Source organism: Macaca nemestrina, chromosome 9, assembly GCF_043159975.1.
Source record: "Macaca nemestrina isolate mMacNem1 chromosome 9, mMacNem.hap1, whole genome shotgun sequence".
In the NCBI taxonomy this organism is placed as follows: Eukaryota; Metazoa; Chordata; class Mammalia; order Primates; family Cercopithecidae; genus Macaca; species Macaca nemestrina.
Window position 1 is genome coordinate 74,302,003 of NC_092133.1, and position 16,993 is coordinate 74,318,995.

A 16,993-nucleotide genomic window follows, 5' to 3' on the forward strand; every position below is an offset into this window, starting at 1 on the left:
TAAGGCTGAGCCCCTTTAAGCAAACCTCCTTTGTGTCGAAGCAGCAGCTGGAGAAACAACTGCCAGATGGAACACTGGTCTTCAGTTTCCAGCTGGGAGCCATCCAGCTCTATGCAGCTTTACTGGAGGAGTTCCTTGGAGGAAAAGCTCCTCCATGGGAGGCCTCGTTTAAGCAAACATGGTCACACGAGGTGTTGCAGCAGCAGCAGGCCACCGCAGAGATAGTTGCTTGGGTGCAGGGCCATGAAGACCTCTGAGACTGAACATACAAATAGGCAATGGCCAGACTATATTTAAAAATAGACTCCAACCCACAACCTGTAGCAACCAATTCAGAAAGCCAACCCACCACTGGCAACCAAGTCCAGGAAGCCAAACAACCCCTGCAGCAATCAGCCCAAAATGGCCAGAACTTGACCAACAACATCCTAATTTTTGCCCCAGTGTGCAACATAGGACCAACTGAAGGAAGCCAGATATGCTCCCCTAACCAGTTACATAGGATGTCCTGCTTCTAATAAGCCCACCTACAGCTCCCCGATGTCAACAGCCTCCAATCACGGCACACCCAAAGCCTCCCCTTTTCCCACCATAAAGCTTCCTCACTCCCCTGCCCGCCTTTGAGTCCTCTGACAAAGGCAAGTGATGGTAGCTGACTCCCTTGCTATAGCAAGCTCTGAATAAATAGCCTTTGCTCATTTTCATTTGAGTGGGCTTCGTTTGTTTCCATACCTCCCCGTTGCCTGTTTTATGACTTGATTTTCTTATCTGTGAAATGGGATGATAATTCTGGACATAAGTCTTTTGGGAGGAAAATGCCTTGAATTGCAGGGGAGCCCCCGATACATCCCCACTCCCTGGGTCACTTCTGATCTCAGTTCAGCTGCCACATAACCCACCTCCCTCTTTTTCTGAGCATAACTGGGCACATCTACATGTCCAGTTCCTTCATTTTTTCAGGGGAGGACCCTGAATCCAAGCAGGAAAATGCTGACTTACCCGAGGTCTTCTCCTCCAGAGGTTTTTAATGACCCAGTCTTGCTCCCTGGTTTCCTCCCTCCTGACTGCCCAGGAAAGCAAGCACATGAGCCTTTTCAGCAACTCCGCAGGGTCTGACTTCAATCTATGGTAAAACTGAAGAGGCTAAAGGAGGAAAAATGCACACAGGAGTGAGTTACTAGGCACCACAGAAGCTTCCCAACCAGGAAAGGCCAGTTGTGGCCTGCATACAGAGCTCTGCCCTCCATAGGGAGGTTTTTCTTCCTTGGTTTCAGGGAGCATAAGCCCCACCCAGGTTTTCTGAGCCTCTTTTATTCAGGGAGGCTGACTGGCTCTAGAAGAGTCCCTTCTCCCTTCCTGAGGTTGTCTCCACCCAAGCCTGGCTCCACCTTCTCGCTGCAAGACAAAAGCAAAGGGGATCACAAATCACAGTACTCACCATTCTAGTAGTAGTGTGCCATACACGATATTAACTACTTTTCATATATAGACTCTTTCAGTCTTCAGAACAGCCCTCTGATACATATAGGTACCATTATTAGCGTGTCCATTTAACAATGGGGAAACTGAGTCAAGGGAGCATCAGATGATGTGCCCAAAGTCACACAAATAGCAAGTCGAAGAACAGGGATTAAAACCCACGTCCAGAGATGAACTCTCAAACACCTTATGGTACCACTTCAGAATGTTTTCAAATGAACACAAATATGAGTAATAGGACATGGTCAAGCGTAGTGGCTCATGCTTATAATCCCAGCACTTTGGGAGGCCGAGGTAGGAGGATCACTTGAAGCCAGGAGTTGGAGACAAGGCTGGGCAACATAGTTAGACCCTGTCTCTTCAAAAAAATAAAATAGAATAAAATTAGCTAGGCATGGCGGCACACACCTGTAATCCTACAGAGAGGCTGAGGCGCAAGGATCACTTGAGCCTGGGAGTTTGAGGCTGCAGTGTGCTGTGATTGTGCCACTGCACTCCAGCCTGGGTGACACAGCCAGGTCCTGTCTCTAAACAATATGAAAAAATCAAATACTAATAGAACAGTATTTTGCATGTTCCAGAGTTGGCAGCAGGATTCATTTCCATTTCAGAGAAATGTTGGGTTATTTCTCATTTATTCTTAGTTCATTTGACTTCCACAAACATTCACTGACCCCCAAGAGAGATATTGAGAGATATGAATAAAGCCTTCTCCACCTCAGACCTAGCACTTTCCTGGGAATAAGGAGGCCACTCTGCTAACCCCCAACCCAGTCACTTCAGGGCTTCCCAGATGGTGAAATAGAGTTTACACTCAGAAAAGAGCAGGACACACATATCACCAGACAACACACATAACACTGTAAGGGCTAGTTTTACATCCAAATTCCTGGGCTTCAACGTAGGACAAGAGTCTGAGACACTTTTTTTTTTTTTTTTTTTTCTGTCACTCAGGCTGGAGTGCAGTGGTGCAGTAATGGCTCACTGCAGCCTCAAATGCCTGGGTTCAAGGAATCCTCCCACCTTACCCTCCTGAGTAGCTAGGATTACAGGCACGCACCACCAAATAGGGCTCATTTTAAGAAATGTTTGTAGAGGCAGGATCTCGCTTTGTTTTCCAGGTTGGTCTCAAACCCCTGGGCTCAAGTGATCCTCTTGCCTCGGCCTCCCAAAATGCTGGGATTACAGGTGTGAGCCACTGCACCACGCCAAATCTAATTTTCTTTTTTTTCTTTTTTTTTTTGAAACAGAGATTCGTTCTTGTCCAGGCTGGAGCGCAATGGCAAGATCTCGGCTCACTGCAACCTCTGCCCCACCCATCCCCACCCCAGGTTCAAGCAATTCTGCCTCAGCCTCCTGAGTAGCTGGGATTACAGGCAGCTGCCACCACGCCCCGCTAATTTTTGTATTTTTAAATTTATTTTCAGTTTTTTGAGATGGAGTCTTGCTATGTTGCCCAGGCTGGACTGCAGTGGTGCAAACTTGGCTCACTGCAACCTCTGTCTCTCAAGTTCAAGCAATTCTTCTGCTTTGGCCTTCCAAGTAGCTGGGATTACAGGCGCACGCCACCACACTGGCTAATTTTTATATTTTTAGTAGAGATGGGGTTTCGCCATGTTGGCCAGACTGGTCTGGAACTCCTAACCTTGTGATCCGCTTGCCTCGGCCTCCCAAAGTGCTGGGATTATAGGCATGAAGTCAAACTCTGTCTCCAAAAAAAAAAAAATTAGGTTTAGGTTTGGCCTGGTGCAGTGGCTCACACCGTGCCCGGCCATAATTTTTGTGTTTTTAGTAGAAACAGGGTTTCACCATGTTGGCCAGGCTGGTCTTGAACTCCTGACCTCAGGTGATCCACCGACCTCGGCCTCCCAAAGTGCTGGGATTACAGGCATGAGCCACCGTGCCCGGCAAAACCTGAATTTTTAACTAGCACCCTACGTGAATTTTATCAGGACAGTGAACCAGGACTCTCTGAAATCCCTTTCCCGGGATAGTCAACTAGGCTTTCGATTTAAACTTGCATTTGAAGCTTGAAGAGACTCACACTGACTTACCCAGGCCCTAACACACACCAGCTGTCTCCATGGTTGTGCCAGGTGGTAAAGGATACAGGGCAGCAGGAAACCAGTCCCGGTTCTCAGGTGGATCTCGAACTTGCACCTCTGTTAGAACCCAAGCCCCGAGGGCACAGGGCCAAATTGCCACAGAGCTCCAGAGGAATCTGTCTCTCCCATCCCCCACCCCAAGACTGAGCTGCTGGAGGAGAGGGCCTAGGTTTTTTCCCTTTTATTGGTTAACTCTCTTCAGTCGCCCCTTTTTCCTGCAGACACCTTGGGGACTTTCAGTAATTGTCAGCTGAATGAATAAATTAATGACAGAGGGAGACAGACGTGTTAACAGCTAACAGTAATTCAAGCAGAATGGAGTAAGTGCTAAATAGTGGTGGAATGAGTCATGAATGCTGACAGGGAAGGAAGAGGGAAAAAGGCATTCATTCTTTCCCCCTCCACTGTCAAAACAGTGTCTTCACTCTTCCTCCCTCCTTCTCTCTTACAGGCACAAGACAGCAGAAAATGTATGTGTATAGTTTCAAAACAGTTCCAAAGCAAACACCCATATAGTCACCCCCATGTGCTGGCCCCCAGGATAAGAAATAGAACCTTACCAGAACCTCAGAAGGCTTTCCTCCTTTCCTGGACCCCTCCATGACATTATTATTCCCTGCCTCTTGCCTTCATCTAACTTCTAATCTGATTCTGAGGGGAATCATTTTCTTACTTTTTTTTTTTTTTTGAGACAGAGTCTCTCACTGTGTCGCCCAGGCTGGAGTGCAGTGGCACCATCTCGGCTCCCCGCAACCTCTGCCTCCCGGGTTCAAGGGATTCTCCTGCCTCAGCCTCCCGAGTAGCTGGGATTACAGGCATGTGCCACCACACTCGGCTAATTTTGTATTTTTAGTAGAGATTGGGTTTCTCCATGTTGGTCAGACTGGTCTTGAACTCTCGACCTCAGGTGATCCACCTGCCTCGGCCTCCCAAAGTGCTGGGATTACAGGAGTGAGCCACCGTGCCTGGCTCACTTTTTTACTTTTCTTAATTTTTTTTTTTTTTTTTTTTTGAGACAGAGTCTCACTCTGTTGCCCAGGCTGGAGTGCAGTGGCATAATCTCGGCTCACTGCAACCTCCACCTCCTGGGCTCAAGCGATCCTCCTGCTTCAGCCTCCTGAGTAGCTGGGATTACAGGCATCCACCACCACACCCAGCTAATTTTTGTCTTTTTTGTAGAGATGGAGTTTCACCATGTTGGCCAGACTGCCTCTGGTCTCGAACTCCTGACCTCAAGTGATCTGCCTACCTTGGCCTCCCAAAGTGTTGGCATTACAGGCGTTACCACTGCATCTGGCCATTTTCTTACCTTTCTTTATGGTTTGACTGTGAATGTCTATGTCACAAGACAAGACGTTGCCTTGTTTTGAATTTATGACCACACGTTTTCTTCTGTGGCTTGCTTCTTTATGCAACATTTTTTGGACTTTTGCCTGGGTCGATGCTTGTGGCTATAGCTATACATTCTCACTGCTGCATGGCTGATTCTATTGTATAAACATACCACAATTTACTTAGCCATTCTTCTGTTGATGGTCATTTGGATTGTGTCCAGTCTTTGGCAATTACTAACAATGCTGCTGTATGTGACTCCTAATGCACACATCTATTTAATACATTTAAGAGGAAGTGCTGGGTCATGGGGTATGTGATTTTCAACTTTCCCAGGTAATGCCTAACTGTTTTCTGAAATGCATCTGCTTCTAGACTGTCTCATCTGCAGTTCAACTTACTCAGTAGCACTAGGGTCCTCTCTCCTCACAGGTAACACCAATTGAGCTCTCTTGGTTTCATCAGGGTAAGAGTTTGGGGAAAGGGGAGGAAAAAAACAGTCAGGTGTGGCTGGGTGCGGTAGCTCACGCCTGTAATCCCAGCACTTTGGGAGGCCAAGGCAGGTAGATCACAAGGTCAGGAGATTGAGACCATCCTGGCTAACATGGTGAAACCCCGTCTCTACTAAAACTACAAAAAAATTAGCCAGATGTGGTGGTGGGCACCTGTAGTCCCAGCTACTCAGGAGGTTGAGGCAGGAGAATGGCGTGAACCCACGAGGCAGAGCTTACAGTGAGCCGAGATCACACCACTGCACTGCACTCCAGCCTGGGTGACAGAGCGAGACTCCATCTCAAAAAAAAAAAAAAAAAGGAAAAAAAAAAAGTCAGGTGTGGTGGCTCACACACTAGCACTTTGGGAGGCTAAGGAAGGAGGATCACTTGAGTCCAGGAATTAGAGGCTGTAGTGAGCTATGATCATACCCCTGTATGCCAGCCTGTGGGCAACAGAGTGAGTCCCTATCTCAAAAAAAAAAAAAAAAAAGAAAAGAAAAGAAAAATGGTGCATAGACCCCCGATGGGAGTAAGCCCAAGGTTTATTGGCTACTGTGAAAGTCAGTTAAAATTATTTTTTTCTGGCTGGCTGCAGTGGCTCATGCCTGTAATCCTGCCTGTAATCCCAAGGTGGGCAGATCACCTGAGGTCAGGAGTTCGAGACAAGCCTGACCAACATTGCAAAATCCTGTCTCTACAAAAATACAAAAATTAGCTAGGTGTGGTGGCAGGCGCCTGTAATCCCAGCTACTAGGGAGACTGAGGCAGGAGAATCACTTGAACCCAGGAGGCGGAGGTTGCAGTGAGCCAAGGTCACACCACTGCACTTCAGCCTGGGTGACAGAGCAAGACTCCATCTCAAAAAAACAAAAACAAACAAACAAAACAAAACCCCAAAACAAAAAATTTATTTTTTTCTGTGAGTAACAGAAATCCCCAAATAACAGCAAATTAAGCAAAACAGAAATACATTTCTGTCCCACATCAATGAAGGTCTGAAGTCAGCTATCCAGACTGATACAGGGCTCCATGAGGTAGGTTCCATTGCTCTTGTTCCACTGTCTCTGCAAATGGCTTGAGCTGCTTGAGCTCCAGCCATCACGTCTATATCCTAGCCAACAAGAAGGAGGAAAGACAAAAAGAATTTTTTGTCCCTTTCCTTTGAATACACTTTCAGAAAGTCATACAGGCACTGCATATATTCCAGTGGCCAGAGCTTAATCTCTCAGAAAGAACGAACTGCAAGTGATACTGGGAAATGTAGTCCTCGTTCTTGGTGGCTGTGTGCCCAGCTAAAAGCTGGGAGTTTCATGATTAAGGAAGGAGGGAGAATGGATTTGCAGGACAACGAACAATCTCTGCTATGGATGTCCTTGCTCAGGAAAGCACTTCTGGGTAGGTCTGCCTAATGCCCTTACTACACACACTTACAGATACACATCTCACAAGTCAAAATGGAGAGTAAAATAGGTATTTAGCAATGTCACGTCTTTATTTTATTTTATTTTTTGAACAGAGTTTTGCTCTTGTTGCCCAGGCTGGAGTGTAATGGCACGATCTCGGCTCATTGCAACCTCTGCTTCCCGGTTCAAGCAATTCTCCTGCTTCAGCCTCCCAAGTAGCTGGAATTACAGGCATGTGTCACCATGCCCAGATAATTTTGTATTACTGGTAGAGACGGGGTTTCACCAGGTTGGCCAGGCTGGTCTCAAACTTCTGACCTCAGGTGATCCACCCGCCTCAGCCTCCCAAAGTGCTAGAATTACAGGCGTGAGCCACCACACCTGGCAATGCCATGTCTTTAAATATTACAAGATATACTCTCTGTTCATCTAGGAAACTATGGTGCCCAAATGGTGAGTAGTAAAGTAAGTTTCAGCGGGGCGCAGTGGCTCATGCCTGTAATCCTAGCACTTTGGGAGGCCGAGGCAGGTGGATCATGAGGTCAGGAGATTGAGACCACCCTGGCCAACATGGTGAAACCCCGTCTTTTAAAATACAAAAAATTAGCTGGGCGTGGTGGCACACACCTATAGTCCCAGCTATTTGGGAGGCTGAGGCAGGGGAATCGCTTGAACCCAGGAGGCAGAGGTTGAAGTGAGCTGAGATCACACCACTGCACTCCAGCCTGGCAACAGAGCAAGACTCCGTCTCAAAAAAAAAAAAGAAGATAAAAAAACCCACCATCACCAACAAAACAGTAAGTTTCTTCCCCTCTTGTTGTAGGCTTGTCATCTTCTTCTCTGAGTCCCCTACTTCTCATTTGTTAAGGCTACAGCCTTTCTCCTGGGCCTTTCCTAAGGAACTGGTACTTACATCCCCTTTGATACCTAAACACTGCCCTGAAACCCAGGCGAGATGACCTGGGAACCACATGTCAAGCCCAGTATATATGTAAACTGAACTGTGAGGAAACCCATTTACTTTATTTTAGTTTTTTAATTTTTATTTTATTTTTTGAGATGGAGTCTCTCTCTGTCACCCAGGCTGGAGTGCAAGGGCACAATCTTGGCTCACTGCAAACTCCACCTCCTGGGTTCAAGCTATTCTGCCTCAGCCTCCTGAGTAACTGAGATTACAGGTGCCCACCATTACACCCGGCTAATGTTTGTATTTTTAGTAGAGATGGGGTTTTACCATGTGGGCCAGGCTGGTCTTGAACTCCTGACCTCAAGCGACCCACCTGCCTAGGTCTCCCAAAGTGCTGAGATTACAGACGTGAGCCACTGTGCTCATGTGGCACATGCGTCTAATTCCAGCTACTCGGGAGGCTGAGGCAGGAGAATCACCTGAAGCCTGGAGGCAGAGGTTGCAGCGAGCTGAGATCGGGCCATTGCACTCCAGCCCGGGCAACAAGAGCAAAACTCTGTCTCAAAAAAAAAAAAAAAAAAAAAAAAGGAATTAAAAGCAGGGTATCATAGAGTTATTTGGACACCCACCTTCATAGCAGGATTGTTCACAAAAGTCAAAAGGTGGAAGCAACCCAAATGTCCGTCGACAGATGAAGGGAGCAGCAAAATGTGATCTGTACATGCAGTAAGATATTCAGCCTTAAGAAGAAAGGAAATTCTTACATCCTACAATGGATAAACCTTGAGGACATCATGCTAAGTGGAATATGCCAGTCACAAAAAGACAAATACTATGCGATTCCATTTACTTGTGGTACCTAGAATAGTCCAAGTCCCAGAGAGAGAAAATAGAAGAGGGGCTGCCAGGGGCTGGGAGAGGGGAGAACGGGGAATTGTTGCTTAACAGGCAGGGTACAGAGTTTCAGTTTTGCAAGATGAAAAGAGTTCTGGAAATTGGTTGCACAGCAATGTGAATGTAATTAATACTAGTGAACTGTGCCCTTGAAATGATTAAGATGGTTAATTTCATGTTATGTCTATTTTACCATAATTAAAATAATAATACTTTGTAAACTTCTTTTTTTTTTTTTTTTTTTGTTTGAGAAGGAGTCTTGCTCTGTCACCCAGGCTAGAGTGCAATGGTGGCGTGATCTCAGCTCACTGCAACCTCCGTCTCCCGGGTTCAAGCAATTTTCCTGCCTCAGCCTCCCGAGTAGCTGGGATTACAGGCATCTGTCACTGCGAGTGCTTAATTTTTTTGTATTTTTAGTAGAGACGGGGATTCACCATCTTGGCCACGCTGGTCTCAAGCTCCTAACCTTGTGATCCACCCGTCCCAGCCTCCCAAAGTGCTGGGATTACAGGCGTGAGCCACCACACCCGACCTAAATTTCTTTTAAAAAGACACCAGGCCGGGCGTGGTGGCTCACGTCTGTAATCCCAGTACTTTGAGAGGCTGAGGCTGATGGATTTTATTATCAAAATAGTTAGTTATTTTAGGCAAATACTCTGCTGAATCATATGGCAATTTTTTTTTTTGAGACAGAGTCTCACTCTGTCACCCAGGGTGGAGTGAAGTGGTGCCATCTCAGTTCACTGCAACCTCCGCCTCCTGGGTTCAAGCAATTCTGCATCAGCCTCCCGAGTAGTTGGGACTACAGGCACGCACCACCACACTTGGCTAATTTTTGTATTTTTAGTAGAGACGGGGTTTCACTATGTTGGCCAGACTGGTCTTGAACTCCTGACCTCAGGTGATCCACCTGAGCGGTGTGAGCCACTGTGCCCGACCTGGATTATATGGTAATTCTATGTTTTATTTATCTACGAGACAAGGTCTCACTCTGTCACCCAGGCTGTAGTGCAGTGATGTGATCACAGTTCACTGCAACCTTGAACTCCTGGGCTCAAGGTATCCTTCTACCTCTGCCTCCCAAAGTGCTGAGATTACAGGCATGAGCCACCACACTCAGCCTATGTTTATTTATTTATTATTATTATTATCATTATTTTGTTTTTTTTTTGAGACAGGGTCTCGCTCTGTCACCCAGACTGGAGTGCAGTGGTGTGATCAGTGCTCACTGCAGCCTTCACCTGGCTCAAGTGATCCTCCCGCCTCAGTTTCCCAAGTAGCTGGCCCCGCAGGTGCACACCACCATGCCCAGCTAATTAATTTTTTTTTTGTAGAGATGGGGGCCTCTCTGTGTTGCCCAAGCTGGTCTTAAACTCCTGATCTCTTGTGATCCTCTTGCTTTGGCCTTCCAAAGGGCTGAGACTATAGGTGTGAGCCACCATGCCTGGTCTACGTTTAATTTTCTGAGGGACTGCCATACTCTTTTCCACAGCAGCTGCATGATTGTATATTTCCACCCATAGTGCACAAGAATTTCAGTTTCTCCATATCCTTGCTAAGGCTTGTTATTTTCTGGTTTTTATTTATGTTTAAAATATTTACTTATTTATTTATTTACTTACTTACTTATTTACAGACACAGAGTCTTGTTCTGTTGCCCAGGCTGGAGTGCAGTGCAGTGGCATGATCATAGCTTACTATAGGATTGGACTCCTGGGCTCAAGGATCCTACTATCTCAGCCTCCCCAGTAGCTGGGACTATAGGCATGTGTGACCATGCCTGGCTAATTTTTAAATTTTGTGTAGAGACAGGGTCTGGCTGTGTTGACCAGGCTGGTCTCCAACTCCTGGCCTCAGATGATCCTCCCAGTTTGGTCTCCCAAAGTGCTAAGATTATAGGTGCGAGCCACTGTGCCCAGCCTGTTTTTAAACATATTTTAAATTTTTTCATTGTAACCATCCTTTTTTTTTTTTTTTTTTTTGAGACAGGGTGTCATTTTGTCCCATAGGTTGGAGTGCAATGGCACAATCTTGGCTCACTACAGCCTCTACCTCCTGAGTTCAAGCAACCCTCTTGCCTTAGCACCCCCAAGTAGCTGGGACTACAGGTGCATGGCACCACCTGCCTAATTTTAAATATTTTTTTGTAGAAGCAGGGTTTAGCTGTGTTGCCCAGGCTGGTCTTGAACCCCTGAGCTCAAGCGATCCTCCTGCCTTGGCCTCCCAAAGTGCTGGGATTCCAGAAGTGAGCCACCGCACCCAGCCGGATAGTAGCCATCTTAATGGAGTGAGATGGCTTACTTTTAAAAATTATTTCTAAACTGAACCCAGACCCTGGCATATCAGAGGTGGTTACAGAGTGAACGCATCTGACAATCGAGGTAATTTTGTTTTCCAGGGTTTGTTCCATGAATAAACAGTCTCTGAGAGGCTGGTATCTTGTCCAAGTGTCAAGAGCCTGAATTTGAATTGTCTAACTGAAAGGCAGCATATTCTGTATGAAGCAGTGGTCCTGCCTACGGGCTTGCTTTCCCTTGCCAGGCCCCCAAAGCCCACCGCCCTCTGTCCTCGAGGGGAGCGGCTTCTTTCACAGGAGAGGCCGCTCCTGCCGTAGTCACCTCTCTACCTGGTTCCACCCTATGCAAGGCAAACAAACCCAGAAGAAAGAAACCCATTGCCATGCAAAATCCAGTGACCCCAAACCCAACCAGACCACCAGGGATGTTCTGGGAGTCTGGGCTGGGGACAGGAGCACAGCCAGCCCTCCCCTGCAACACCGAGTGCCTGGTGGGGCAGAGCGAGTCACATTTCAGCCTCACTCACAGGCCAGCTTGAAATGCGGCCCAGCCGCCACTGCCTCCTGAGAACTCCTCCGGATGCCTGCAGGCTTATGCGGGGCTGAGTCACTTCCTCACCTTAATTCTCCCCTAATACCTTCCCTTTCTCTACCGCTTTACTCCTGGCACCACTGTCTGGGTGTGGAATGTCTGGGGAAGCTGTGCAGGTGGGTTGGCTGAGCTGTCTGCCCAGATACCACAAACATGGCTGGGGAGAGAGGATGCAGGGGTAAAAGTAAAGCCAGATTTGTCTGCTGGCTCTTAAGCGCGTCCTAATCCCCTCAGTCAGTTTGATCTTTGCAAACATGAGCACAGGTCAATATCTCTAAGCAGGGATCCTGAGGGGCTGGTGGAGGATGGAGGAGAGGATGGATGAAGAGGAACAGGAAGTAGTGGGGACAGTGATGGCTGCTTTGGCTTTTAGAAACTTCCATCCCACGTTACTTTCCCTAGGGAAGCTCCCACCTCCCATCCCTGGGAGAACAGACTGCATCCTGAAAGGTCAAGTTCCAGGTCATGTTAAATATGATGGTTTCCTGGATGAGTCTAAGGAGGCATCATTAATATTTTCAGCCTATTTCCGGAAGTCCTGCTGTTCCTCTTACCTACGTGTATGCTGTCCTTCCCTGGGTACAACTTAACTTTCCTTTTCAGGTTTTGGATGCTTTGTCTTTACATTGCTTTGTGTGTTTGCCTGCCTCAGGCTGTAAGTTCGGATATAGAAATTGGGTCAAAGTTTTAATTTTTATTTAAGTTATTCATTTACATAGCTTAAAAAGTCAAAGGATGGTGCAAGACTTATGAAAAAGAGCCCTCTCCCTTCCCCTTAGCAGAGATAATCACCTTCATTTTTTTTTTTTTTTTTTTTTTCAGGCGGAGTCTCGCTCTGTCACCCAGGCTGGAGTGCAGTGGTGTGATCTCGGCTTACTGCAAGCTCTGCCTCCCACGTTCACGCCATTCTCCTGCCTCAGCCTCCTGAGTAGCTGTGACTACAGGCGCCTGCCACCACGCCCGGCTAATTTTTTTGTATTTTTAGTAGAGATGGGGTTTCACCGTGTTAGCCAGGATGGTCTCGATCTCCTGACCTCGTGATCCACCCGCCTCGGCCTCCCAAAGTGCTGGGATTACAGGCGTGAGCCACCGCGTCCAGCCCATTTTTTCTTCTTTTTTTTGAGACAGGGTGTCGCTCTGTCACCCAGGCTGGGGTGCAGTGACGTGATCTCAGCTCACTGCAACCTCCACCTCCCAGATTCAAGCGATTCTCCTCTTGCCCCAGCCTCCTGAGTAGCTGGGACTATAGGTGTATGCCACCATACCTGGCTAATTTTTGTATTTTTAGTAGAGACGGGGTTTCACCATGTTGGCCAGGCTGGTCTTGAGCTCCTGACTTCAAGTGATCCACCCGCCTTGGCCTCTCAAAGTGCTGGGAATACAGGCATGAGCCAGTACACCTGGCCATCTTCAATTTTTATAGCTCATTCTTTTGGCATTTATCTCCATTTCCCTCAATAATATTACTTTATTACTACATCATACTTTTTTCAGTTTTAGGCACTATTTATTGTCTTCCGTACTCGAACAACTCATGCGCCCTTCCTGGCCTCCATCTTTCCACTATAGTCATACAATAATTTGGTTAGAGCAATAGCCAGTGTTTACATTATTACCACTATGTAAACACTATTACCATGTGATGGACTATGCACAATTTTTTATTTTCCCTGGAGCTAATAATTATCTCCACCCCCACTTCATTTACTTAGTTTCCTATGTATTTAATGCTAAGCTCTTTCAGTTGTTGAAATCTTCCCTCAATACTTTCAGATGATATTCTACCAATTTTATTTTCTTGAAGAAACCTCTCTTAGACATGGCTGGGCACAGTGGCTCACACCTGTAATCCCAGGACTTTGGGAGGACAACATGGGTGGATCGCCTGAGGTCAGGAGTTTGAGACCAGCCTGGCCAGCATGATAAAACCCTGTCTCTACTAAAAATACAAAAAATTAGCCGGGCATTGTGGCAGGTGCCTGTAATCCCGGCTACTCGGGAGGCTGTGGCAGGAGAATTGCTTCAACCCGGGAGGCAGAGGTTGCAGTGAGCCGAGATCACACCATTGTATTCCAGCCTGGGTGACAAGAGCAAAACTCCGTCTCAAAAGAAAGAAAAGAAGAAATCTCTCTTAGACATTTCTGACCTTATCTGGTCTAGGCTGGTTGTCCTACAGGACTGTTGCATTGTTGTCATCTTGCAGTCTCTTTTTACCAACATCCTGGGGGATTCTCTTTGTCTATCACATGTCAGATTCCTGTTTCCCCTTGTCTTTTTCTTGGTTTACTACCTTATTTTGATGAAACACATCCTTCAGGAGCCTCCTGAGTATATAAACATTTTTTACTGAACCTTAAATGACTCAAATGTCTTTTTCTATCTTCAACCTTGATTGATAGTTTGGTTGGGTATAAAATTTTAAGTTGTATGGCTGGTTACCATGGCTCACACCTGTAATCCCAGCACTATGGGAATACGAGGTAGGCAGATCACTTGAGGTCAGGAGTTTGAGACCAGCCTGGCCAACTTGGTGAAACCCTGTCTCTACTAAAAATACAAAAAATTAGTCAGGTCTGGTGGCCAATGCCTATAATCCCAGCTACATGGGAGACTGAGGCAGGAGAATTGCTTGAAGTCAGAAGACAGAGGTTGCAGCAAGCTGAGATTGCACCACTACACTTCAGCCTGGGTGAGAGTGAGACTTTGTCTCAAAAAAAAAAAAAAAAAAGAATTACGTTGGAGATGATTTTCCTTTGGAAATTTGAAAGCATTGCTTGTCTTCTAACTTCCAGTGCATCTATTGAGACATTCAAGCCATTCTTAATTCCTGACCTGCTCCCCTTTCCCTTCAGAAACTTGCAGGATCTTCTCTTTGTCTTCAGTGTTCTAAATTACAATGATTTGTCTTGATGTTGGTCTCTTTTCATCCACTGGGCAAAGAACATCTTGGGCCCTTTTAAATGGGAAATATATGTCTCCGTTTTTGAAAATTTTCTTTTTTTTTTTTTTTTTTTTTGAGACGGAGTCTCGCTCTGTCACCCAGGCTGGAGTGCAGTGGCCGGATCTCAGCTCACTGCAAGCTCCGCCTCCCGGGTTCACGCCATTCTCCTGCCTCAGCCTCCCGAGTAGCTGGGACTACAGGCGCCTGCCACCTCGCCCGGCTAAGTTTTTGTATTTTTAGTAGAGACGGGGTTTCACTGTGTTACCCAGGATGGTCTCGATCTCCTGACCTCGTGATCCGCCCGTCTCGGCCTCCCAAAGTGCTGGGATTACAGGCTTGAGCCACCGCGCCCAGCCTGAAAATTTTCTTTGGGTATTTTTTTTTTTTTTTTTTTTTTTTGAGATGGAGGCTTGCTCTGTCACCCAGCTAGAGTGCAGTGGCGCAATCTCAGCTCACTGGAACCTCCCCCTCCCGAGTTCAAGTGATTCTCCTGCCTCAGCTTCCTGAGTAGCTGGAATTGCAGGCGCCTATCACCACACCTGGCTAATTTTTTGTATTTTTAGTACAGATGAGGTTTCATATGTTGGCCAGGCTGGTCTCAAACTCCTGACCTCATGATCCACCCGCCTTGGCCTCCCAAAGTGCTGGAATTACAGGTGTGAGGCATCATGCCCAGCCCGGGTGTTTCTTTGAGCATTTCCTCCACTCCTTCTTCTCTGTTGTTTTTTGTTTATTTATTTATTTGTTTATTTATTTATTTTTCTGGAATTCCTATTATTCAGAAAGTGGAATTCCTGTATTAGGCCTCTAATTTTCTTATCTCTTCTCTCCTATTTTCTGTGACTATGTTTTTGTAAGCTTTCCTCAATTTTATATTCCAATCCTTCTACTGAGTTTTTGATTTCTCACATTATATTTTTAAGTTTAAAGAGCTCCTTTTTGTCCTTTGAATGTTCCCCTAAAAAAAAAAAAAAAAAAAAAAAGTGGCCAGGCATGGTGGCCCATACCTGTAATCCCAGCACTTTGGGAGGCTGAGGTGGAGGACAGAGATCAGGAGTTCAAAACCCGCCTGGCAGCAAAGTGAGACCCCATCTCTACAAAAAAATAAAAAGATTAGTTGAGTGTGATGGCATGTGCCTGTAGTCCCAGCTACGTGGGAGGCTGAAGCAGGAGGGCTGCTTGATTCCAGGAGGTCAAGACTGCAGTAAGCCATGTTCGCACCACTGTACTCTAGTCTAGGTGACAGAGTGAGACATGGTCTCAAAAACCACCAAAACCCCAACAGTATTGTGTTTTTGTCTCAGGTTTATATATTTGCAAATTGAATGTCTATATACATTATACTCTTGCTGGGCATAGTGGTTTGCACCTTTAGTGCTAGTTCCTGGGGAGGCAGGGGCAGGAAGATCGCTTGAGCCCAGGAGTTCTGGGCTGTAGCATGCTATGCCGATCGGGTATCCGTACTAAGTTTGGCATCAATATGATGACCTCCTGGGAGCGGAGGACCATCAGGTTGCCTAAGGAGGGGTGAACTGGCCCAGATCAGAAAAGGAGCAGGTTGGTAGTTTAAATTGCATTGCACTGAAGAAATAGGTGGTGGGATCTTGCTGGGTGTTTGATTAGCCCTTTCTCTGTCTTGCTTGTTTGAGCTTCAGCAGAATTCGAAACAACTGGCAATAAGGCTGGGAAGGACTCTGGAAAAACCAAGACAAAGGCTCGTAGAGAGCCGACCTGCAGTTCCCAGTGGGACATATTCATCGACACCTGAGATCTAGGACAACCAGTCATGGGCATGTGGGTGCAACTGCCGCAGTGCATAGCATAGCCATCCTAGAGTAACTCACCGCAGAGCTACCTGAACTGGCAGCAAAAGCATCAAAAGACTTCAAGGTAAAGCGTATTACCCCTTGTCACTTGGAACTTGCTGTTTGTGAAGATGAAGAATTCTCTTCATCTTCATCTTCTCTCATCAAGGCTACAATTGCTAGTGGCAGTGTCGTTCCACACACTCACAGATCTCTGATGGGGAAGAAAGGACAACAGTAGACTGTCTAAAGGCTGCCTGGATTCCTTATTATCCCGGGACTCTAAGTACTCTACCAACTGTCCAGCATGGTGATTCCAGTGGACTGTATCTCTGTGAAAAACACAATTTCATCTTTTTTTTTTGTAGATGGAGTTTTGCTCTTGTTGCCCAGGCTAGAGTGCAATGGTGTGATCTCAGCTCACTGCAACCTCCACCTCCCAGGTTCAAGCAATTCTCCTGGCTCAGCCTCCTAAGTAGCTGGGATTACAGGTGCACGCCACCACGCCCGGCCAGCTTTTGTATTTTTAGTAGAGATGGGGTTTCATCATGTTGGCCAGGCTGGCCTCGAACTCCTGACATCAGGTGATCCACCTGCCTTGGCCTCCCAAAGTGCTGGGATTATAGGCGTGGGCCACCGCTCCCAGCCCAAGTTTGTCTTTTTGTAATTGTATCTGAGCAAGCTGGAAGTTTAATTAGCTTTCCAACCGACCAATTTCTGCATTCTGGTCTTAACCATGTTTAAG

General features: G+C 46.6%; 1 protein-coding gene and 1 pseudogene across 1 annotated transcript in view; one reads left to right on the forward strand and one right to left on the reverse strand.

Annotated features, from left to right (window-relative positions):
• Nucleotides 1-1,247, reverse strand: part of LOC105465968 (discs large MAGUK scaffold protein 5) — a 149,067-nt gene extending 147,820 nt beyond the window's left edge. The window contains exon 1 of the mRNA XM_071068791.1: nt 1,000-1,247. The gene's annotated coding sequence lies outside the window, so the exon portion shown is untranslated. The remainder of the gene's footprint in view (nt 1-999) is intronic.
• The window catches only part of LOC105466219 (histone H2A.Z pseudogene), a 28,990-nt pseudogene extending 12,501 nt beyond the window's left edge, over nt 1-16,489 (forward strand).
• Nucleotides 16,490-16,993: the final 504 nt, after the last annotated feature.